Genomic DNA, 26,291 nt, shown 5'->3' on the forward strand with positions numbered 1-26,291 from the left:
TATGTTATTGTAATTTTCCTGTCTATGTAAATAATATGATAAACGCAAATTGTTTTACAAGTAATAGAGCTCTGTAAAATTATAATTTATTCATCAAAAGTCGAGACAATTTTATTCAAATGTAAGACTTACTGAACTTAGGAAACATCATAATATATTTTACGTAACTGAGAACAAATAATGCATTTTCTTTATACATTAATAAACATTTCAAACATCACAAAGGAATAGATTTAATTTTTCAAGTAATATTTAAGATGATCTTCTAAAATTTTATATTCTGAGATTAAATTCGAGAGTTGAGAACGAATCAGTGGAATCTGTTTGAGTCGTTGAGCTGAGATTGCGTTCGTATTTGAACTTTTCAATTTGCTGTCCATTGAGTGTGGCGACCTCTCTGACTATCGACATTTTAAGATGAAAGAGTATTGTGACTTGATATTTCACTTCTTTTTTATTCTGTAGAAAAAACAGAATAAAAATATAGAATTAGAATAAATCGAGTGACAAATCGTATCAACTTTTTTGTTCCGTATAAAAAATATAAAGTAAAAGTTATCGAAATTTAATATTCATTGAAGTATTGTATTGTTTTGAAGTAGAGAGAATAAAATAAATCTATTACAAGTGTTATGTTCGATATATGTAAATTATTAATTATATCTAAGACTTCTGCGAGTATTTATGTAAATAAAACTAATATCTTCGGATTTACTACGCTTTTTTTTATTTTAAACAAATTATTCCTAACATTTCGGTTATTAAAAAAACTAAAAGATGCGTAGTGCAGCCGAAAATATCAGTTTTATTTAAAATATGAGCTTGTAAAAATTTAATTATTATATTATTTAAAAATATATTGTATTTGTCTTCATAATGACCAACCTTATTAATTTTTATATTTTCATTGAAGTATTTTAATTAATTTTGTATGAATACATGTTTAACGATGATAATGTTTGTGAGATTATATTTTTTCAGATGTAACGAGTATTACTTTTTCTGCATTTATTGTTTGAATACAAGTAGGGCGGTTTGTCGTATTTTAATTTTCTTTTTTCATAACAAAAAAAAAACACTAAGATCGAAAGCCAGTTATCATTCTTGAAATAAATATACTTACGTTTCATAATTGATTCTGCAAGTTCAGTCTTTTGATATGATACTTTTTTCACATCATGCACCGAAAAATGAGGTTATCCTCATTTTTCGGTATCAATCAATCTATTTTGTACGATTTTAACATTTTTAAAGTCACATGCAACATTTTTCCTAAGACTGGATATGTTCTGAACATAGCTTTAAATCAGCTGACAGCTTTTGTGTTACACTGAACGGTTGGTTTTATTGTAAGTAGCTATATACCTATGTATATACATACGTTCAGATTTCAGAGAAACGATTGGTTATTAAAAAATAGCCAATAACGTAGACGGGTTTAAGCGTGATAATTAATTAGGGTAATCGCATGTTTTGAGTTGTAGAGTAACGTCCTATCAAAACCTTTTGAATTTCTAAACCATATTTTATTCTTGCGGTCGTTTATTTTACTGCAATAAGATCTTTGTACTGTTAGGTTGAAAATGATGACCAGTACAATAAGAAAGTTTAAAGTGAAGTGTCTTAGCGTTATTTGTAAATCGTAAATCAAATTGTTCTGGCCTGGATTTTCGTATCCATCAATTGTGATTCCATTAGGTGAGTTAATTTGTCTTCATTCTCCTGTCAGGAACTCTGACGAAGTGCATTGAGTTTCGTACAACACTATTTTATTTAAAATATCTAAGACAGATAAAACAATGACTCGAAAGTTCTCAGACTCTAAAGTTATACATAAAACGAAGCCAGATTCCGAAAATTTTGGAATTCCATATAAAACATATTTATAATAACAATATGTAATATATTTTATGGTTTAATCTTCCAATGAATATGACATAATGAAAAAAAATTACGCTTTGTAACGTATAACATGTTTTTTTTTTCGAGTTGACCGTAGCTGTTAGCCCTATTGGCTTTTACAGCGTCACCGGGAGTACGTGTAACATGTAATCATTTCATTGCTATACAGAGTGAGAACCATTGAATTGTTGTAAGATAAAAGTGAAGGGTAAGTTTTATATAAAAAGGAACCAGCGTCGGTGACAAGTTTAGTGTCGATTTCGGAGTCGTAATAGAGGAAAATAGGAAATGTGAATAAATCGTTGGCTGTTTGTTTTGGGTTGCGGTGATATAACAATGTTAGCGACAACTGTAACCGAGTTACAAGGATATGAAAATATTACAGTTACTATTTGTCTAGATCTCGATTTTCTTGTTCCATTAAAATTATTTATTTATTATAGTTTAATAAACGTGGTTTAAAAAAAACCTATTAATAGATATGTGAATATTTTACATTTCTAAGAATAATCAGGAAAAAGAGCTTCGTGATTACTCTTAGGAATATTCTTCATGATTTTAAATATAATAGATTTCGTGCCACGCAATATATATACACTAATAACGTAATTCATTTTAATGCAAAGTCTTCGCGTTCAATAATAATGAGAAGTGACTTAATTTTAGTACAAAATAAATTATAATTTTTAAACGAGAAGATAAAAATAGCAAAAGGACCTTGCGATGTTATATTTAAATATAATATATTTGAAATATTTTAATAAATATATAGTTTCTGCCGAAAATGGTTATGGGTGTATAAAAAATTTCATCGTACTGTATTCGTGACGAGGCAGAATTTTTCTGGAAGCATTATAACAAAGTTGACGATCCTCTATATATATTTTCAGATGTTTTAGATTTTTGAAGAAATATTTCATAGAAACCTTAAAAGCGATAAATTCAAAATATGCTCCAACGTAACAGATTGCCACGGTCGGATGTATTGAAAATGTATCGCTAAATTTAAAGTAAAAGTGCCAAATCTATTCCCAACTTTACGTACACAGACCTGAGGTTCGTTTTTGAGAATACCTTATTATTTAGCTCTATGATCATAGACAACGTTTACAATATTTCTTAAAATTTCTTAACACCTACTTTGTGATTTTCGTCGTTATTAACATTACATCCTGGATAGGTGACTGAAGATTTAAAAATATTCGTTTCTTATAACTGTTGAATTTCTTACGAATACTACTTTAAGAGCTAGGTTTATCGACAGCTGAAGACAACAACATTATGACTAGTTTGAAGAAATAAACTGTCAGTTCATAGACAAACAATATTCAGCGATAACAATAAAACTACATTCATCATGGACCAGGACAAAACTAATATACATTGTAGATATAATTTTCTATGCTAAAGCTATGAACAATATAATCAGTTGTCATGTCCATAAAAAAATTTAAACCGTGTTATGATTATAAACAGCAGACAATTAACAGAAGTCATCAGAAAAATATTGAGTTTGAATGAATTCGTCAACTTAATGGGCTCATTATAAAGATTACTTTATATTTTTTCCTCTACTGCTTTTTCCTGTCTGCTCGTCTTTCTGTGACTATGGTATCTTCGACTATGTGGAATGTCTTAGGTCGTAGCAAGTCAGAAGGAAGAAGTTCGTAGGTATTGCAGAATATTTTATTTGAGGTATGATAAATATTTTGTGTTTAAACGAACCTGAGCTGTATATAGCCTCTCAATAAAATCAGATTCCATTTCTTTGTAATTTACCCCTATTTCCTCAATCACCCCACTCAAAGATAACTTTTATTGCTTTCACAAATTGAAAAGGGTGTTTTTAGTACTAAATGCAGAATCTGTCTTTTTTCGTACAAAAACGTACGTACTCTGAGAAAGGTACCCATTTAAACAACGTTCAATGTCAATAACATATTTCTTTTGAAATTATTTTTGCAACATTTGATGAAAGTTTATGGATGCATTAGATTTTCAAAGGAATATTGAAATTATGTTAAAATTCATAAATGACCCAAAATATGGTTATGTTTGCTAACTATTTTTTATACTACTTAATTAATTAATTTATGTTTTAAACCAAAATAATTTAATTATTAATTAATAATATCAGCCCAAACTATTCCTTACTTTTGGTCGTAAGCCTTCTAATTATTCTCACGATGCCCGGATTTTGCACCAAAACCAAAAGCAAAAGCCCCTTGCGATGTTATATTTAAATATATTGTTTTTTTTTAAACATAATTGAAATATGCAAAAAAATATATATTGTTAAGTATTGTTAGTTATATATTCAGAAAGCTCAATGAAACAAAATGAAACAACGAGCTAGTACTTAGGATTTTAAAGTAAAAAATATAAAAACTTATACGAAATGTAAATAAATTGAATAAATGTACATTAGCGGTGAAACACTGACCTCCTGGCTACTTTAACCTTGTAATCTATTCCAGAGATTGCACATCTGTTTCCTCATGATCACTGTAATAATCTTTTTGGTTCCGGCGAGTGACCGACAGCTACTTTTTGACAACTACTCCATATTCGACAAAAAATGTAAAGATTACATCTAACTATGGAAATATATTTTGATTTCTCTACACTTTGTACTAAACACATAATTTACGAGTATTTACAGCACATGTAAGCTGTTTAAATGTAAAATTTTGACCAATTCCCGTCGGACATGTAAAATATATCTGTTGGTCACAGCATCGGCATCGATGACTTAGGTCGTTGGTTCAAGGCCTGGCTGGTGGGGTGGATTCAAAACGGTATCACTTGAGTTTTTCAAATTTTCTCATTAAATGTTGACTTGAGACACTGTAGTAAGTTTAATAAGTCATTTAGTTTTCTGAACCGCGGGTCATCCGAGCCGGATTCGACGATTCCCATTTTATGTAATTTTTTCAGTGCGTAATTTTTTTTAAAAGTATATGAAGACGTTGAACATTTACAAAATTTGCTAAGGAAATGAATACTTCATATAAGTAAGTTTGGTGGGAGGGTTAATAAGGATAAGAACCGATGAAAGCTGACCCCTGCTTGTGACCCTTAAAAGGTTTTGGCTCAACTCCAAGATCTCTGAATTTCTTGCATAGTTCTCTTATACTTGCTTAATTTTATTATTTATGATATTCTTAAATTCTTCGCATGCCTATATACATCATATTTATATGTTGTTACAGAAAAATAAAAGGTGTAAAAATTTATTGCATTCATTAAATAATTTCAGCCAAATAAAACTTAGGATAATTTAATGTTTTCATTACATTTTTTTTTAAACTTGTAAAATTTAGTTACCAGATAATATCTAATGTTGGTGTCAGCAATTAAAACGGAAATAAACTACCTTGAAATATCTTAAGAGTCAATGAGAGTGTCAGTTAAAGCTATTTGTTTGATAGCGGTAGCAATGACATCGCTTGAAACTAAGTCACAGTGAAAATGAATTCATTGATTGCATCGCTTAAAGTGTTAACAATCTAAACTGTGCAATAATGCCTCTATCGCCACGAGTTATGTAAATTGATATTTTCCTTGCAATGATCATCAGTAGCCTTTAAACATATGATTTTCGAAGAGACGTTTTGATTACTCGTTTTAAAGAATAAGACATCACTTATTACTAGAAAGGATATAATATTTGTCTGAAGGGACATATAGGGTTTTCCATTAAGGGCGCTTGATCTTTCTTTTCTTCCATCGTAGCGTGTGCTGTGTGGCACGTAGCGCCGTCCTGTTGAAACCACATGTTGTCCAGATCCATATTCTCGATTTCAGGCCAAAAGAAGTTGGTTATCATCGACCGGTACCGCTCACCATTGACGGTGACGGCCACACCATTATCGTTTTCGAAAAAATACGGACCAATCACGCCTCCGGCCCAAAATCCGCACCAAACAGTCACTTTCTGCGGGTGCATTGCCACTTGGTGAACCTCGTGTGGATTGGTCTCGTCCCAAATACGGCAATTTTGCTTGTTGACATAGCCATTCATCCAAAAATGCGCCTCGTCGCTGAAGATGATTTTTTTGCCAAAATCGGCGTCAACTTCCAACTGCTCTAATGCCCAGTCAGCGAACACACGGCGCTGTCTATGGTCATTAACCTTGAGCTCTTGGGTCAGCTGGATCTTGTACGGGTGCAGGCTCAAGTCACAACGCAAAATTCGCCAAGTTGTCGTGTGCGAAAGGCCGAGTTCCTGTGCGCGACGCGGAATTGACTGCCGCGGGTTTTCGAGGACACTGTCGCGCACAGCGGCGATATTCTCGGCAGATCTCGCGTTACGTTGACGCACGGGAACCGGCTGATTGTTAACTGACCCGGTTGACTCGAATTTGTCCACCAATCGACGGATAGTCGACTCGGCAGGACGATCATCGCGACCGTAAAACGGGCGAAGTGCGCGGAACGTTGCTCGAACTGAAGACCCATTTTCATAAAACAATTTTATGATTTGCACGTGCTGCTCGACACTGTAACCTGCCATGGTGGTTTGGGAGGACGGAATGAATATAACACACTGCATTTGACAGCTGTCACTCAAACAACATGGCCGCAATCAGCTGTCAAAGTTCAAGCGTCCCTATTGGAAAACCCTATATAACATTTAGTAAACAAAGAAACAACAATTTAATTCCAGCTACGCTTACTCCTTTTTTCTGCTACAAATTTTCCTAAGGAAGTTCATTAAGATTTAAAGGCAACTCTTTACTACTTAATGCTTTATGAAAGAAGGAAAAGAATGGGGGAATTAATTCACTTTTATTACAGCTTTATTTTATTATACAAGCGGAACTCTCTTACGTCAAAACAAAGATGAGAATAAAACAGAAATATGTGCATAGTTTGCTAGTTACATAATTTATTATAATGTGAAAAACGTCATTATAAATGAAGGTGTGGCGCGACGCTGTGAAGCCACCCAACACTGTGTTATTTATTAACTGTTGGTTTCTGCTGTGATGGTTTAAATTTATATTACATATATTTATTAAAATTGTTAATAATATTATACGTTAGCTGTGGTTAACACACTTGATAGTGGGATATTTGATATTCAAAAAGTTGACCTGGGTTTTATAGTAATCAATATTAATTTATGTTTTATATGGCTGACTGACTGATTGACTGAGCCTGAGTTAGTAAAATATTTTCTTTTTTTGCAAATTTTCCCATATAACCTAGTAACTATACAATACCTGCGTTACTCTAATTTCACGATGCTTTTTGCTGTTCAAGTCATCCTCAATTACCAATGCACACAAATACACACACACAAACACACTGAAACACACACGCACACACACACACACACGCACGCACGCACGCACGCACGCACGCACTTACTCACGCACACACACACATACATACACAAAAAGTCTTAAATTTTTATCCCTTTCTTACATCCTTCAAGTGAGGAAAGCTATCGTCATTAATGTTGAATATTGTTAATTTCGGTCTATCACAGTATTGCATAAAAACAAGTTCGTAGGGGAAACTAGAATTTAAACCAGTTGAACACAGATTTTAATAAATTTTTAGGTCTACATTTAAATTTCATGTTATCTATGAATTTGTACAAAAACTTCTTAATATATTTTTCTAGAACTGCACAGTTACTTGTTGGAAATATAATTGACATAAGCTGTAAAACTGTAACAAATATTTGGTCTGCAGCAAGCGGTCTAGACTCTAGAATTAAGAGTTGTTAGTGATTGCTTTGATTCTATGGTGTACGCATGTCGCCGCTTGTTGAATGGCAGGGCTGGCGTTATTCCAGACTGCCATATATTTACAACTTTATATAACGTGAAATGAGATTTTGTTTTTATAAATAAATGATGAATGAGTGAACAAGGTCGAATGAATGAATGATATTTAAATGAATGTTTCATTTACCTCCTTCAACAGCGTCTTTTTGTGATTCAGTCCACAAAATCTAAACTTATTATGGCTGAAAAATAATGTTGACTATTCAACAACTTTTTTGTTTGTTGTTCTGTTTTTTATAATAAACAGTAAAGTGATCTTTTTTTTAACTTTAATTCTAATAGTAATTTTTTTTCTCTACTTTAGTACTTTCTAGGAGGACAAGTAAAGACAGTTACACAAGTATATTAATATACTCTGTTATATATATATTTTTAAATGAACTATCTTAAATAGATGAAGTTGGAATAACGTAAGTAATAAAAAATATGGTTATTAAGATGATGTATATTATTTTTCAATTAATATATTTTTTAAAACAAATAAACAACCATTATTTATGTTTTGTAGAATTAGCATTATCGAGGCGAAACGACAACCAGGAAAAGCAAAAAAAGATTGTACGAATAAAAAGCAAAAAGTTTGAAATTATTAAAAAAATAACTGTCATTTGTACAATTTTGTATTGTTATATTGTTTGATAATGCTCGTTTGATAATGAGAAACTAGCTCCGAATGTATTATAGGAATATTTTTGTTTGTATCATCATTATAAATATACATTTTAGTAATTTCTTATTCAATGCACATGAAATTTATCCGATCCAATGTCATGCATAAACTGATATCCTTAACGATTCGCTTCTAAAAAATGAAATAAGAACTCTGTTGAGTTTGTGAGGTGAAAAGGAAATTATGCACGATTGGTTTTCCTATTTTAAGCAGTAGGCTGTGTTTGGTAGAGGTCGCCTTAGTAATGCATTAAGAAATTAACGTAAAATTTTAAATTAATTATAAGAGGACTTAAATGAAACTAGTGTTATTCGGATTTACTACGCGAATTTTATTATTTAAAAACTACATAATCCCGACGTTTCGGTTACTTTGCAGCAACCGTGATCACGGGCAGACGAGGTGTTTTTAAATAATAAAATCCGCGTAGTAAATCCGAATAATACTAGTTTCATTTAAATGAATACTCACGAAAATCTTAGATCTCATTATATAAGAGGACTTATTACAAATAAATCCTAGGCTTCGTTACTTACTTGATTGTTAGTAAATTAATTCCCATTCACTCGAATTAACGAACCACTAATATCCGTTATAAATAATTATATGAAATGCTTGTTTTGTACCCGTTCTTTTTTTTCGTTAGCTTAATTTTTTTTTAAATTATACACAAACATCAATCATATTATAATATGATTGATTGACGTTCGTTATTCTCGAATGATCTTGAAGTTTAATTAATTAATTTCATAACTCAACTGATTTATAAATTTCTTTATGGATTAAAATTGGTCTGTTTTTAATAGGGAACCTGTTTATAGCAAAGGACGAAAATATCGCGTGTTCTAAGCATAACGAGAACATAATAGAAAAGATTTCATATATGAGTCCTGTTGATAATGAAACGTTAAGTAATTTAATTTAATTTTGTAAAACAAAAAAAAAAACTGTTTTTGAATACTTCACTGTAGGTTTTAAAATTTTAGTTCAATAAAACTGGGACTCTAAAAAACTTCTCTAGAAATCAACCGCAGAACCGAGTAAAAGTTTAAATTACTTTTTTTTTGATACAGATATTTCTTTATTGAACACTGAGATTAGTATAGTTTTATTTTAGTTTATATGAATACACTTAAATATATCTCAGCCAGTAATTTATTCTTACGAATCTCATTATTGTAATACATTTTCTTTCTTTCTTAATTTTATATATAATAACAGTCATTTATATTGGTTGGCTATAATAAATTACAGAAGTACACATTTGCTTAACGAAAATTTGTCTTAACATTTTTTTTACTATTCTGAATTAAATACATACATTCTTATCAAAAATTTCAATAATTTTGTGAATAAAACATTGAAGAGATTTAACAATGTTACCCAACAAAATGATGTATTGTATGTGCCGTTTGTGAAATAAGAGTAACGATGTTTTTCATTTGTTGTGGTATAAAATTTGGTTATTTAAGTAATGCACTGCGTATATTTATATTAAGTTGTTGTTAACTGTCTTTCCATAAAAGACAGCGGTGCATATAACTGTAGTACATAGAATGGTGTAGGGTTTTTAAAATTTACTTAATTAATAGTACATTAATGCTCTTTAAATGTCATTTTTGTTATAAAAAATATTGTATTAATTCAATAAAACGTAAAATCAAACAATAAAATAATCCGTTATACAGAAAATATTTCAAAAGTTGTAAAAAATATTAGCTGATTTTATAATAAATATCACCAACAACATTCGTTTGGTTAAAATATTTATATATGTCAATGAACTCTGCCGTTATTAAACGTCAAGTTTACTGTCATCTCGTATTTTGAAATCGCTGTAAATTTTAAATAAGTCTTCGATTTTTGATTCAACGACTCAAATAAAACGCTTCCTTTGATTGGTTCTGAAGTAACGACTTTACGAATTGTCTTAAACGAAATTGTTTTGAGATTTCATTGAATCTTGAGATCCAAATTCACATATTGTAATCAGATGTTTTATGTACTTGTGTAGTAACGTTATGCTCTAGAGAGGCTTTAAGGATTATTTAATTACATTAATGAAATAATTATAAAGCCTCAAAAAGCATTTGTTTATATTCAAACATTTCAAACTACGTAAATTAAAACTACATCATTTCCAATTTCGTTTATTAGAGAACTGGTTAAATACCTTGCTAACTATACTGCGACCATACGGAATGTCATATAAAGAACTTCCACAACGAAGATAAACAAGTTGACGGCTCGGTGTAATATATTATTATTTGATAATTTCCAGTAAAGTGAACACGGGAGAGGAAGAACTACATAAGAGTAAGTTCTGTACCATATCTATCTATATAGTATCTTATGACTAAACTACTTTGTACTTATGATGTCTTAGTAGCTGATATTTCATCTATCGTCAGTTGATTCTCTGACAATGTTCTTGTCATCCTACAAAATAAACTCAAGATAGTCAAAATCGGTACAGAATGAAATTACTATCCCATCTCTTGTTGTTCTTGTTTCATTGGACATAATTTCAGACCACATCATGTATTTGACTTATTTTATGACGTTGTCGGCAAACAGCATCCATGATGCACTCACAGTCTCTTCCTGAATATCCACCTTCACCTTCAACTAGTAGTAAGAGGAACGTGTTTAAAGACGACCCTTGTTAAATAAAGGTTGTTAATCAAAATTATTTGTGATACACAAGACTCGCCGGTCATGTGCCTTTTCTAGGACAAGGAACATTATTTTGCGAGTTGTTATGTCCCCCTTTATAGGTGTCCCTTCGACATTTATTTCCATAATTCCATAGTGTAAGATTGACTTTATACCCACATAACTGGTGCCTTAAACACTATAGCTGTTTCACCATTCTTTGAGTACATCTTCTTTACGCAACAGATTACAGCAAAATTAGGCTAGCTGTCAAAATAATATTTTCGAATGTCCTACATAATGATTTTTTTTATCTCGTTTGCCCATGATCACGGTTGCTACAACGTTACAGAAACATCGGGAGTATGTAGTTTAAAATAGTATAAAGAAACGTTATAGTACATCCGAAAATATTAGTTTTATATAGCTGACAAAAGCCTTCCATCCCGCCCTCAAGTCGTCTGTACATCCACTGGTATTCTACCGGGTTCTACTGCACGATATCTTTTTATTCCACTTACAGCTTTCTCAATATATGTATGTATATAATATTTATGAAAGTGAAACTTACGTATTGTTATATAAAAGGAAAAGTGCTAATTGCTAACAACGCAGAAATGGTAAAGTTTTAATACTCATAAAACTTTGTGGAAAAGCCTAACGAGACAACACAATTAGTAGGCTGGGGTAAAGTTTCTATCAAGTTTTGCTCCGCGTTAACTATTGGTTCTGTGTTTTATTTGAGCCTCTTATTTCTTGTTACTTCCGAGAAAAAGTCGTTCAAAAGCTTGTTCCGTTTGTATTGTTTAAATCGTGTGTATATCACTGGATTCCTTCTAAACGGCTGGACCGATTTTAATGTTTTTTTTATGCATTTGGATGGTATCCCAGATGATTTAGATTCACTAATTAGCCTAAAGGATGTCGTTGCAGTCGGTATCTATGTTATATGAAATGGAAATAATACACATAGTTACTGTGTGTATTATTTTAAAGCACTATATTACATATCTCTCTGAGCGGCAACTCTGTCGCTCACGAGGACGGAATCGCAGGTGAGAACTAGTGTTTTACAATTTATTTTTAACAAAGACGATAACTGAAATTAGATGTAATACATTTTCTACGGCTTATTTTGAGAAAATGTACTTCCATATCTGATGTGAATGTCAGGAGATTAATATTTGTTTGTATGAGTTATTGTTTTCCAAAGTCGTATGTTTTCTGTTAAAATTTACACCTAAAATAAATAAATGTGATAGAATTGTACAAAAGTAATTGTACGGACATTACTGTTCCTTTAGAGACAATAAATGGAATGCAGAATAGTTAACAGAAAGAAGCGTATTCCATATCTTATGTCTACAGCATGAAAATATACGAAAGTGCCCTGGAGAGTACATTGAATATTGAACGGAGAATATTTTATTTAAAAGAAACCTTCAATAACAATTAAACAACGAAGACTATAAAAAAGATAAGACTCAATAAAAGTTTATTTTGAATTAATAGAAAAATCTTTATTTATAGAAAAAAAAATATATAGATTGTGTATCTGAATGTTTGTTTAAAAGCGTTTTATGCTTTATGTATTGTATGTATGAAAAGTCACATTTAAATAATTTTAGCCAAAGTTTTTCTAGAATTGTTTATATGTATATATAAAGAATATGAATATTTAATCTCACTTTCTAAAACATTTGGTGCATCAGGTTAAAGCCCGCATTTCAAACATGAGGGCGCGGGTTCGAAATTTGGTTAGTACCAATGCGATTTTTTCCGAGCTATTTGTACTTTCTAAGAGTATTGAGACACTACTGACAGACGGTGAAGGAAAACATCGTGAAGAAACCTGGACTTATAATTTGAAATTATATCCAATCCGTTTGAGCAGGCGTGGTGGTTAATGCTAATCTAACCTTTTCCAAGTGAGAAGAGACATTTGCGCAGCAGTGGGCACCGATAGGCTGATGACGTGGTATTGTCGTACAATTACAATATTATGTAAGCAATAAACAATTCGAATCTTTGCACAATTTTCATACGTAGCAAATTTGATAATTTTACTACAATCCCAAACATCTTTCATATGGGTTTTGTATGATATGTTTAAGAAATAAACATGGTTTATTAATTTATTATTATAATGTTAAAAACACAGTACGCTTTGTATTATCTGCTAACAATATAATTTAAAGAGAACTCGTCTCTCTCTATTTACAATCAAATATTAAGAGTGTTAATGAACACTAAAGGCTCCCTCAAGCGTTATACTGAAGCAGTTTACGTCAAAACAAGCAAAATGTGTGAAATGATTATGACGCTCAGATTAAACTTATTAATTCTTATCAGGCAACACTTTTGGACAACAGGGAATAAAATTTAAAACTAGAACTTTGTAAGTCAAATTCATACTTACTTTTATGTACATATATGTATAAGTCGTAATGGGATTCTTGTACCAAGTAAAGGACACAGGACACACATCTTACGAACAAGTCAGCTGCAAGTATAATGTCTACATTTCGTTATATTGTCTTTTCGTAAGTCATATGTACACATTCAAATCCCTCATCTGTGCCTTACTTTCAGTCGCTCCTGTTAAGACTAGACGTAGTGCAGTCATCGATCACCAAGACGTAGTGAAGCCTTGACGGTTCACGGATAACCGCCGTCTTCATCCTTCAGTATAATCCCAGACAGACAGCTCTGGAAGGACACAAACTTTTGGTTCGTTGGTTAGAAAACCTTTTGGTCCACATGGATTTTCTCACAATTTGAAATAATTTATCAAGACAAATAAACAGACATTTATTTTAATTAATAATATACGTTCTTGTAATTTCTTTCCTTACACAATCTTCATTGATATTCTGTTTGCTTGCGTAATTGTTTGTGATGGTCCCTTTTATTTAAAAATATTTGTACCTTTAATTTCGATTTCTCATAAATAATAATTCACCCTACTCTATTAAGAAGAGGAAAAAACGAAACAATGAATTAAATAATCTTTTAAAAGCAGTCCTATTGCAGATTTACCTAAACTTATTTTTCATGACTCGAAAAGATTCTGTTACTTTTAAATACACAGTAATTGGACTCTTCGCATATTTCCAGAAACGGATGTGTAATCGGAAAAGCTTACTGCAATCAAATTTTGTGTATTGTACAAAACCAATTTCTAATGTTAAAAATATATAGTTTAGATTATAGGTATAAAGCATCTTATAAATATAATTTAAAAGAAATATCTTTACAAAACAAAGTTTTGACATACATGAGCTTTTTCACTTTAATGTTACACAGAAAAAAATACAAGAGAATATTTTAATGTGATTGAAAGAATATTTCAAAGATTATAATAAACGCTCTCAATGCATTATTCTTATAAATGATTTAAATGGACACGTCGTGATATTCATAACTGTAAAGTCTCTTTGTATTGAGGAAGCATTTTAATGTTGGACATTCAGTAAATAAAATTACATTTTCGCTGGACGCAGATAAATTTATCTCGGACATATATCTCAGTGAGTCGTTCCAATGAAACGCTATTTGTAGGGTTTAAGTTAAACCGATAATTTTGTGTGAAATGTTCACATATACCATTTATGCTGTAACTGAAATATTCAAGTAACGACATATTGTGTTAAACGATGACGTCACACAGGAAGACTTTTTTTTATTGTATATAAAATGGCCATATATTTAAATATTTTGTAATAACCGTTTTTAATGATTTCCTTTAGCATTTAGTTTATAGGTAGTTAAAGGTTAGATAATATTTGTAATAATAACTAGCTAGAATGTCTTATAAGCAACATTCTACGTAGTCTGCTTGTTTACTTTAGTAAGGAATTTTAACTAAAACTTAATTATTGATTTGTCATGACTTCGAGAGGACTCAACGTCGTATTAATACAATAATGTATTAAATTTGAGCTAAAATATATCATTCATCATCATCATCATCATCATCATATATATGTATATGTAATCCATTTTTGAACACTTTAAACAGTTATGTAACTATCAACAACCTAAAAATCTATAGATTGCAAAAAAAAAACAACACTTTTATAAATATTTAAACTACATGTAGCTAATCATTCCCTTTTTTTCAAGCACACATAGTATTTTAATTAACAATATTTTGTTTGTGCCTAAATAACGCCAAAACATATTTCAATATGCTCGTTTTATTAACAGCAATTAATCGCGAATAACTAAATCATATATGTCAGCGCATCGACATTTAAAAAACCATTATAAAGGGTAGTTGTTTCATATGTATTTCACTTTAGAGGGCAGATGTGACATAAACAATGTCAAGGCGTTAGTAATTAGTAATTACTTTAACAAAATTATTTGTTTTATAGATCGTCGTATGATTTGTATTGAAGGAAAGTAAATGGCAATTCGTATCGTGATTTGCAATATGTAAAGATAAGTTATTTTGTGAGTTTTAGTAAAACACAAACTTAAACAGTAACCATTTTGTAATCAATGTTATTCAATTATGATTTCTTTAAATTTTAAATGGCAATATAAAGTTTAGTTGGTTTAATAATTGATTACGAAAACTTTTGTAATGATTACTGTTTATTTGAATTACTACGAATAATCATTGTAAATTATTATTTAAAATTAAGAGTAAATGTAATGACTCCAAGAAAACCATTTATATTCGGAGACATCTGTGGCGAGGACACAGTGGTGTGAGAGCTATCCAGGAGAAATTACTAAGTGTTAGTTAAAGTTGAAAATAAAGTGGTGCGAGTAAGTGAGAGTGGTTTATTGGTGAAAATGGATAACCTGACAGGTGGAAATAGTGTTAGTGACGATAACATCGCTGACGTCACAGCTCCTAATAATCAACTTGGACATGGCTCTTCGACATATATAAATGATATAAATCAATACTTGTTATTAGGTGCTTGAATTCCTTTTATTACTTTCGTAATAAAGTTTTTTGGAATAATTTTTACTTGATTTGATATATTGTTTTATTGAGAACAAAGGTCACAAAACAAAGGAACAAAGGACAAGTTGAGTCAAACAAATATTTTAACTTATTTCATATGTACACCGCCATGTATAAGGATCAAAATTAAAACTTTTTACGTGAGCAATGATACCACATCAAAAAATCTTGTTGCGTACGCGCAACGTATTGAAAATTAAACGAACATCGTCGAGGCAACACCATTGCATGTGTGTATAAAATATCATATAATGAGTGACTTTGCTGACTCCTCGAAAAAACACCTGGCCGAGTGACACAGAAGATTCCTGATACCACACAAGCAATGGAATGGCATGGCTATTCTAACATCGGGACAGTCATGTAGTCTTAGGTAAGGTATCTGTTTTAATATGTACTCGTAATTTTAAATATGATGAACATGTAAGTTCGTTTCGTAATTGTCCTGGAAGCTCTGGCTGCAAATGAATCGCTCACTCTATATAACTCCCTTATAAAATATTTATTATTTAGTTCAATGTGATATAAAACTGACAGACAAATATTATGATTTATATGCAGTTTTTATTTAAAAATATATGAATATTAAACATTTATATAGCCTCGTATTTGGGTATGATATATGGCATATAATTAATTTTATTAATTTCAAATGATTCCAACTGTTACATAATAGTTTTATTTTATATTAAATTATTGAATAGTATCAGTGTCAAAAAGTATTGGTAATATTTCAGCGAATTTGTTTGTTTTTGTTGAAAATATATATTGTATAGAATATCGAGAGAGTTTGTTTTTACATAGTAGGTGGTAGAGCCTAGCTGTGGTCAATTGTAATTATAGCTCGAACTTGGGTTGGCTCAGCCAGGGAAGAACACCCTCTCACAGAAAATCGGCGTGAAGTAGCCTTTAATGGCTGCGTTTCGTCTGATGAGTGAGAGAGGTGGCTGGCCTTTTCCTACTCTTCTCTCTCTCTTTCTCCCATAATCATGGTCGGCAACGCATAATGAATGTTGAAGATGTTCATGGGCGGCGGTGACTACCCTCCATCAGGTAGACCGTCTGCTCGTATGCCCCTTTAAAAAAAATCATTGCGCCTACGCTCGCCTCATTGCACTGAATCCGTGACTTAGCATCATAACGCCATCGCAGAAATAAATTAATAAATGCAGAGAGAAACAGAGTAAGTTTAAGGCTTGAGATTTTATTCTGTTCAAGGTTACATTAATATATACAACACTATTTACTATATATGGATAGAAGATTACTTCATCGATATCTTTACTTACATATATTCAACAATCAATTATTAATATGCTTTAGACGATTCAAAATTGTTTATTAATTTCTATCTGTTTATATTTCACCGTTCTGTTGTATTAGTTTATTACACATTCTTCATTTTATTCATAATAATTCCAATACGCTTCGCTTTAATATTTTATGTCACAATGGCAGATCCGTATTACTAATTATGAATTCACTACAAGTACTCCGAAGCGAATCTGTCCTTTTGTCTCGGACATTTCAATCGAGACCAGTCATTTGAACGGTTTACGCAATACCCGATCCTCCGTAAATTTTGACAATATTAAATATTTTAAACGTCTATTTAAAAGTTAATCAGAAATAAATCATGCTTAAGTTTTAATTTTTATTTATAAATTATAGCATTATACGAACATAATCCTTATACGTATTTACACCATCTTGATAGGTAAGTTGAACTAACTTATCATTACGCCCGGAGTGTGTTGACGATCACTTAAATTGATAAGTAATTAGATCTAAGACTTTCGCGAGTGTTCTTTTAAATAAAACTAATATTTTCCGGATTTATTACGCGTATTTTTTTTATTTTAAAAAACTACATACTCCCGACGTTTCGGTTGTTTTTCAGCAACCGTGATCTCACATCTCGTCTGCCGGCAGTGTAATAAAAATGGAATCAGTAATATGTATTTCAAAAAAAGAACTGTAAACCAAAGGAAACGGAAGAAATCTTATTACGGAATTAACGGAAGACTTATAATAAATGCTAAAGATGAATAATTTAAAATTAACATTAAATTATTATAAAGAAATTTAATATACTGAGGCTACATACATATATTGCTAACAAACATCTATTTCTAGTGATTTTGTGGATTAATACTATAGCTGAAACAAAGAGCTGAATCAATTTTAATTACGTAAAATTAAAAATCTATATATAGATAAGACGCCAATCTAAGTTGCTTTCACCCCTATCACGCTCTAACTAAAACCAAGTTACTTGAAGGCTACGAGGAAACTGTCTTAAATATAGATCGTCTATTAAGTTCAATCATTACTTACTTCGAACAAATTGATTTTCCCCAATCAATTACTAACAGCGAGTATGATGGACGCTTTAATGTTATATAAATTGAATTATTGCTCTAAAACAATTGTGAGTATAATGAATAAGATTGAAAAATATACTAATTTTTAATAATGAAACACATCACTCAAATAAAGGGGTTAACAGTAAACACGAAAAGAATTCTACACTCTAATAATAAAATATGACGTCACTGGTGGAAAGATTTCATTTCCTCCTGTTCAATTCGTTTATATATAAAATAAATATGCCACTGAAACGCAAATGAACTCCTCAAATAAGGAAGGAAAATGGAAAATAATATCATAGTATATATGTAGGTGAATATAAAACTTCTCCTTTGTCGAAGTCGCTGGAAATTAGCCATTATAGACAGGTGGGGCTTGGATGGGAGCCAGAGACCTGTTACTAGTTAACGACGCTTTTCTTTGATAATCCATCATTTTAACTTTCAACTTTTGACGATAATTTTATAATTATGACCCCGTTTGATACGATGTAGATGAAAGTTAGGCTTCGCAGGTTTTAAACCTTTTCTTGACCAGTTACTTAAATTTTTCATATTTATTATTTCATTATTAATCATGAATATTCAACCGAAGTATGTATAATATAAAAGTTAGTATTACAGATAACTACAACAACGAACTAGTAAAAATGATGTGAAATTTAAAAGAAATAAAATGTACTTGAAGGGCCTTTATTACGATTCATGGTTATAGTTGACCAATGAAAATATATTAGTTTAATGAAATATAAGTTTTTTGTTTGGTATAATAGAGTTTTTATTTACCGGAATGGACTTAAAAAATTTATAGAAAATTACAATACTGATTGTAGAGATATGTTATAACGGCTCGTATATTATTATTTTTGATCAAAGTCAAACGTTCTAAATTTAAAAAATAATATTGTTCAAACAAGCTAGTCTAAGTGCACTGTTGCAATAATTAATTCTGAATTTAATTTCTTTTGTAATATAACTTAGTCCCGTCAAATGTTCCAACACTACTCACTACTTTTATTACTTTTCACGTTCTATAATGAACAGTAACGTAAAACATTTATAAGCCTTTAAATAAAACGAATATTTTATGTAGTTTAATATAATAAAAAACGCGTAGTAAATCTGAATTTATTAGTTTTATTTAAATGAATACTAGCGAAATTTTTAAGTTTTATATCTCACTTCTAAACCTTTACTTTGCTGTTGAAAAAAAAAAGCAATCAATATGTTAGTGACGAAAATGTTCTAAATCAAAAACTGTGAAATTGTAAAGTTGAAAGTTCAGAAGCGATCACTGTTCGGCCGTACTGTCTGAGTCTCTGAGCCACAAATTGCTTTTATATTGAAACAGATCATATTCTACAGAAAAGACGATGGCGTTCTTCGACATAAATAATCCTGGAGTTCAACTTGCAGTATAGTTTAGTCATTGCATACAAATTTTCAGTATTTGTCACAACAACGTTACAAGTAACACTAGGTGACTATGCATTTGTAATATAATATGTGTACATAATATGTAGATGGTAAAGCCTAGCTGTAGTAAGCTACTACAGTTCGAGCATGGGCTGGCTCGACCGGGGAAGTACCACCGTCTCGCAGAAGATCGACGTGAAGTAGTCATCAATGACTGCGTTTCATCCGATGAGTGAGAGAGCTGGTTGCTTTTCTCCTGTTCCCACCCTTTCGTGTCATTCCTTATTCCCACCCCTTCCTTTTTCTCAACGCAACGCATCCGTAACATCTATGTTGCGGATGTCCATGGGTGACGGTACACCTTCATCAGGTAGGCCGTCTGCTCGGTTGCCCGCTTTAGCATAAAAAAAAAAACTTAAATGATATTACCAAAAGATAAAATCCGTTCAAAAACATAACAACTACATGGATTGCATTAACACATTATTATATAACTTTATATGTTAATAAATTTGGGACATAAATTTAAGACGATATCCATTTTCCGAGTTTCTGTAGATAAAACACTGCGGAGTAAGCGGTCGTATTTTAAGAGGTACGAAATAAATTATGACTTAATGTTAATTTTAATGAATTTCCTGATTCATCTAGAATATTTTAAATATATACTACCATTTGAGACATGCGAGATGGATTATATATGTATGATTATATTATATATATATATATATATATATTATCTATATATAGAATAGATGCGAGGACAAATACATAAAGTGTAAAAGATTGTAACAATATAAATAATGATAAAATACCTTGTTTTAGAATTGAATTATTCATAAATAATGAAAAAGACTTAAGACTCTTTTTACACAAAAAGAAAAAAATCAATCGTTATCCTTCGTTATAAAAAGTATTGCCAGTTATTTAAACACTATAAAGTAAATTTATTGAAATTATAATTTCAAATTCAGACGCCTCTGAACACACATATGTAATGGTACTTAATTTCTTATTGATGAAATACAATTTCAGGAATTCATGAGAAGTGTTCCATGTATGGAATAATACACACTAATTATTCTTCTACGAGATACTAAATAGTTCATTAAATTAAATGAATGTTATTGACGAATGAAAATTCACTGTATTTGAAAACGGTTCAATATAATATATAAAGATATTATTTCACGGCCCGGAGTTCGCCGAACATAAAACGTTTTTCAAGTAAAGCGTCTACGAACATTAATTCGTGACCGATTGTGAAAATATCTCCTCTATGTTAAGCTTTTGATCGTAACTGAAGTTTGTGCCAACAATTACGTCAATATAAAAGTCCTAAGTAAGATTTAAACAATTCTTACAACTTGTGACGCTAGGGACGTGATGGGAAGTCCCATGCAAAAAAGCGAATTTTAAATATATCTTGTTTTTAAAACACAATAATCGCAGTTGATAAATATTTTATTGTTAATACATAATGGAACCGATATCAGATTAATGAACTTAATTACAACTAGATAGCGTTTGTAGTAATAACGGTGGTGAAAATTTATTGTTGATAACATTATATGACGGCTGCTTAATGTAACTAATGTTTGATTAATATTTTAAATGTTTTAGTTTTTAAAGTTTTCTGTGAATCTATATTACTCATCTATTACTCAATCCTCTAAAAATTATTCGTTCAATCGCTATAATGTCTATAAAATTCAAATGCTTCATAAGTAGTGAGCGGCCATTCTGTTCGCGACCTAGGGATGTAGAAAATTGTATAACATATTTATAATCTGAAGTTGACGTTGTTTGTGAAGTAATAAAAATTAAATTGAGAGCTATCTCATTCATTGATCAGTGGCTGTAATTAAAAATTTTAAATAAAAAGATTGAGATACAATAGTAGAAAGCTAAGTATAACGATTTATCGCTGAGATTTAAAATGCTTTAAAGTCCAAATTGTCTTAACCGGTTTGTGCATACTTTTATGTAAAAAAAAAAATTGAGAGGTTTATTTATCTTACATTCACATTGTCTATTAATATTTAATTAATTTTACTTTTCAAATTAATATTACTTTTTATGAAGATCCTTTAATGTATTTATATTATAATATTTTATTTTTTGTATCTTTTCCAGGCTAATACATAATGTAAGTTGTTAAACATAACAGCTCAAGAACACTCCGTCTTCAATGATGGATGATTTTTCTAGTGTTCAGCTCTTCGTACTTTTGATAACATGAACGTATCTCGTGAGTTATGAAAGAAGACATAATGAAATTAGAATTTATTTATAATATTAGCGATGAAATTTTGATTTTATTTTTATAGAAATATTTGAAATGGATTTTGTCCATATATCCATACTGGGAGTAGAGCATTATGTATATTCAGGTTCTTCCTTCACGCGATTCTCTTACAAAAAGGATTCAAAGTTTTTTTAAGATTAAAAATATTGGAATTTATTATATTTGTTAAAAGGAAATTCAATTAAACGGAAAATATCAAAATAAAGATATTTTACGTTGACATTTAGAAACAAAATAAATGAAAATTTCTATATATATTTTTTTAAGATAAAATTAATGAATATATAACAAGACATAAAGACACATACACTAATAATATCTTATATTAGTAAAAGGGCTGATAAATTTCGTTCGGTGAAAAATTTCATTTAAATATCCATGTTTAAATCAATAAAACTATTAAAATTTTAAAATCATTGATACATTTCTTAACAAATTTCTCTATCTTAATCAGGAACTACTGCAAAACAACACGTGATTTTCTTACTGTTGTTGCTTTTTCCTTATTGTATATTTGTTTTAATATTAACTTAGCCTTAACATTCACTTTTTTGTCTCTTTGCAATGAGGTTCTTTCTATTGAGGCATATATATATGTCGAAGTGCCATGTCCAAGTTGATTATTAGGAGCTGTGACGTCAGCGATGTTATCGTCACATAACACTATTTCCACCTATCAGGTTATCCGTTTTCACCAATAAAGCACTCTCACTTACTCGCACCACTTTATTTTCAACTTTAACTAACACTTAGTAATTTCTCCTGGATAGCTCTCACACCACTGTGTCCTCGCCACAGATGTCTCCGAATATAAATGGTTTTCGAGGAGTCATTACATTTACTCTTAATTTTAAATAATAAGTTACAAAGATTATTCGTAGTAATTCAAATAAACAGTAATCATTACAAAAGTTTTCGTAATCAATTATTAAACCAACTAAACTTTATATTGCCATTTAAAATTTAAAGAAATCATAATTGAATAACATTGATTACAAAATGGTTACTGTTTAAGTTTGTGTTTTACTAAAACTCACAAAATAACTTATCTTTACATATTACAAATCACGATACGAATTGCCATTTACTTTCCTTCAATACAAATCGTACGACGATCTATAAAACAAATAATTTTGTTAAAGTTATTACTAACGCCTTGACATTGTTTATGTCACATCTACCCTCTAAAGTGAAATACTTATGAAACAACTATACATATGAAACAACTATACATATGAAACAACTACCCTTTATAATGGTTTGTTAAATGTCGTTGCGCCGACATATACATTTTTTTATTGCAATGTGTTGCGCTAATACATTAACAAAAAATCAAACATTATTTAAATAAATGAATCACAATCATATAATTATAAATCTTAAATTCATCACATACGCTTTTAACTTTTCAACTTTATTTAAGTATTTAAATAGTTCAAACTCTGCATAAAATATTATTTTATTACTGCATTCCTTGTGATGCGAACAATGTACATATAGAGTGTCTGTCGTTACGTGATGCATACAATACGGAGGCTTAATTGCCACGAGCTGATAGCACTAGATCGTTCATTAATTACAAATATTTGAATTGCATTTGTAACAACAATGTTTGCAGCCTCACATCAATAATTGAAATGGAATTTAAAACGAATTTCAAACTACGTAATTTCCAGACGAAACATGAATGAGAAGTGTTCTTCATGGATGCATACGTTGTTGTATCTACGAATAGGTGTATGGATTGGATCCGATGTGATGCTACCAATGTGTGTTTTTTTGTAAACACAATTATAATTCTGTGATATTTATTTAAAATTGAAACCGAGAAAAAGCAACAGACAAATTGGTAATTAGTCAAATTTACCATTTATATCTGTATCATATATGACTGCTTATGCTATAGAATTTCTTACCAATTTTGCTAAATGTTGTTTAACTGTTCTTACTTTCAAGTGTGAGCGAACACGTGATAAAAATATTAAGAGTAACAAGATTATGTATCGTCCAAAGCTTTAGTTTCTGATTGCTGCCTGCACTCAGTTTCCTCGATATAAAATAAATGTAAGACAATTTTTTTTTTTTAACTTACATAACGTATTAACAAAAACATTTTCTAATGATAGTTCATCTTGACAGTATACACTTTCAAATACCTTTTAAAGTTAAAAGATGCTTGGGTGAAAAATAAATAAAAATACTCACTACAAGGGCGCTAAAAAGTAAAAAGATGGAGATATAACACAGAAAGTTTCAAGGGAGAATCCATAGCTGAAGGCATTACTTTCACTAAACCTTTGTAAGATATAGAGAAGCGTTTTTATGTGACTTTGTAATATTAAATTATGAACTAAGTGTTTAAAGTTTATAGCTTTATCTCTCAGAACTATGAATTTTATTTTTTTAATTATAAATGTAAAGATATTTTTAAATGAAGTTGTATTTAAATTTATATTTTGCATGAGCTTAGTACATTCTTACTCATCATCAGCCTATCAGAGCCCACTGCTGAGCAAAGGCCTCTTCTCACACTGAGAAAGTTAGAGCATTAATCAACTCGCTTGCTCAAGGCGGATTGCCGATTTCAAACTTATAATTTGAAAGTATAAGTCCAGATTTCCTCACGATTTTTTACTTCACCGTCTGTCAGTGGAGTCTCTTTATGTTAAGATCATTAATTTTTAACGCTATATAAAATATATGGTTTCTTTTGGTAAAGTAGCGACGTAAAGTACATATATGTATATCAAAATTGTTTTGCGATCTATAAATGATAGTGCGGGTATCAAAGTGTGAGCACATAATATATGGTTACTCGCTACAAATTGATACATTATGGATCATGTGTCCTTAATACTGGTTTGCGTCATGACACCAAACACCTACGGTTTCAACGTTAAGAAGGCGAACTGTGACTGTCGTTAGTTTGTCAATATTGACTATGTCTGAAATGTCATTGCTTATTAATTAAGATATTAGTTAACCAAAGGATTAAGTTAACATTACATAATTAATATAAAATAATAAAATGGCTCATTATCTCATACACAAAGGTTTTCGATTAAATTCAATATATTTTACATTAAACTATTATTTGTTATTCCCGACTGTTACTAATATTTCAGAAGGTATGTCACTTTTATTTATCTTAGAGTGTTGGGAGGCCATTCTTATAAATCACTCGTTGCTCTGTTACAAATTTATAAGGGACAGGGGGATAGAAGTTCCTCTTGAAAAGTTTATGTTTTGGATTTTGATAAAATCGACGGAGTTCTCCTTAAAGTTCGATAAGAGCTGAAAGCCTATAGGAACAGTTTGTTGTCCGTCGACTACAGTCTGTTTATACGATGGAAATTACCTTCCAGAAGTGAAAATCAAATGATTTTTGACAAATAGTTACAAAATGTGAATAGAGGGAAGTCACGAAATATATTTAAATATTAAATGTTATGCTTGAGGTATTCCGAGTTTAGCCTTTCTACTACTAGTTTAGACGGAGATTGAAGCTATTTCGCTTGTATCGAACGTTGTATAAATTGTATGTTTTTTACTTACAAAATTTTATTTATCAATATAGTTATGTACTTATATAAATCCAGATCATTATTGTTTTTTAAAATATAAATACTAGTGTTCCTGTTTCCGCCTTTAAAATCTTGTTTTTCAGATTAATAGCTCTCTTAGTGAGATAAGTTCGTAAATTATAAACTCCATTTAGTTTTAATTGAGTGAAGCGAGCGGAACGCTGTACTGCTGTCTCAGGTCATTCAACCACGGAGACGATCTCGGCAAGCGAATGTCTGTTCGAGCGGAGTTATTTTTGTTAAGTACCACCGTTATAAGGGGCGGTTTTTATTAAAGAATTAGTTCGGACCACCAATTTAAAATTTAGGACCGGAAAACGGAACCCATGTTCAAGAATACGGTTCGGTAACGAAACACTAAAGCAGCTTCACACAACCTGCACTGAAACTTGTTTTTTAAGAGCAGCGAGTCCATCTCTTTGTGAATTTTTATATCTCTTGTGCATAAATAAATAAATTAGCAAACGAACAAAAGCCCTAATATTATAAAAGATTCTTTTGTTACGTAGAGGAAAATATACATCATAAAAGTCGTGTTGTCATATAAATAATGTATTATCAATTGATAATATTATATAAAGGAAACAAATAAAGCATAAAAA

The sequence above is a fragment of the Danaus plexippus genome, chromosome 8 (genome assembly GCF_018135715.1).
Source record: "Danaus plexippus chromosome 8, MEX_DaPlex, whole genome shotgun sequence".
Classification (NCBI taxonomy): Eukaryota; Metazoa; Arthropoda; class Insecta; order Lepidoptera; family Nymphalidae; genus Danaus; species Danaus plexippus.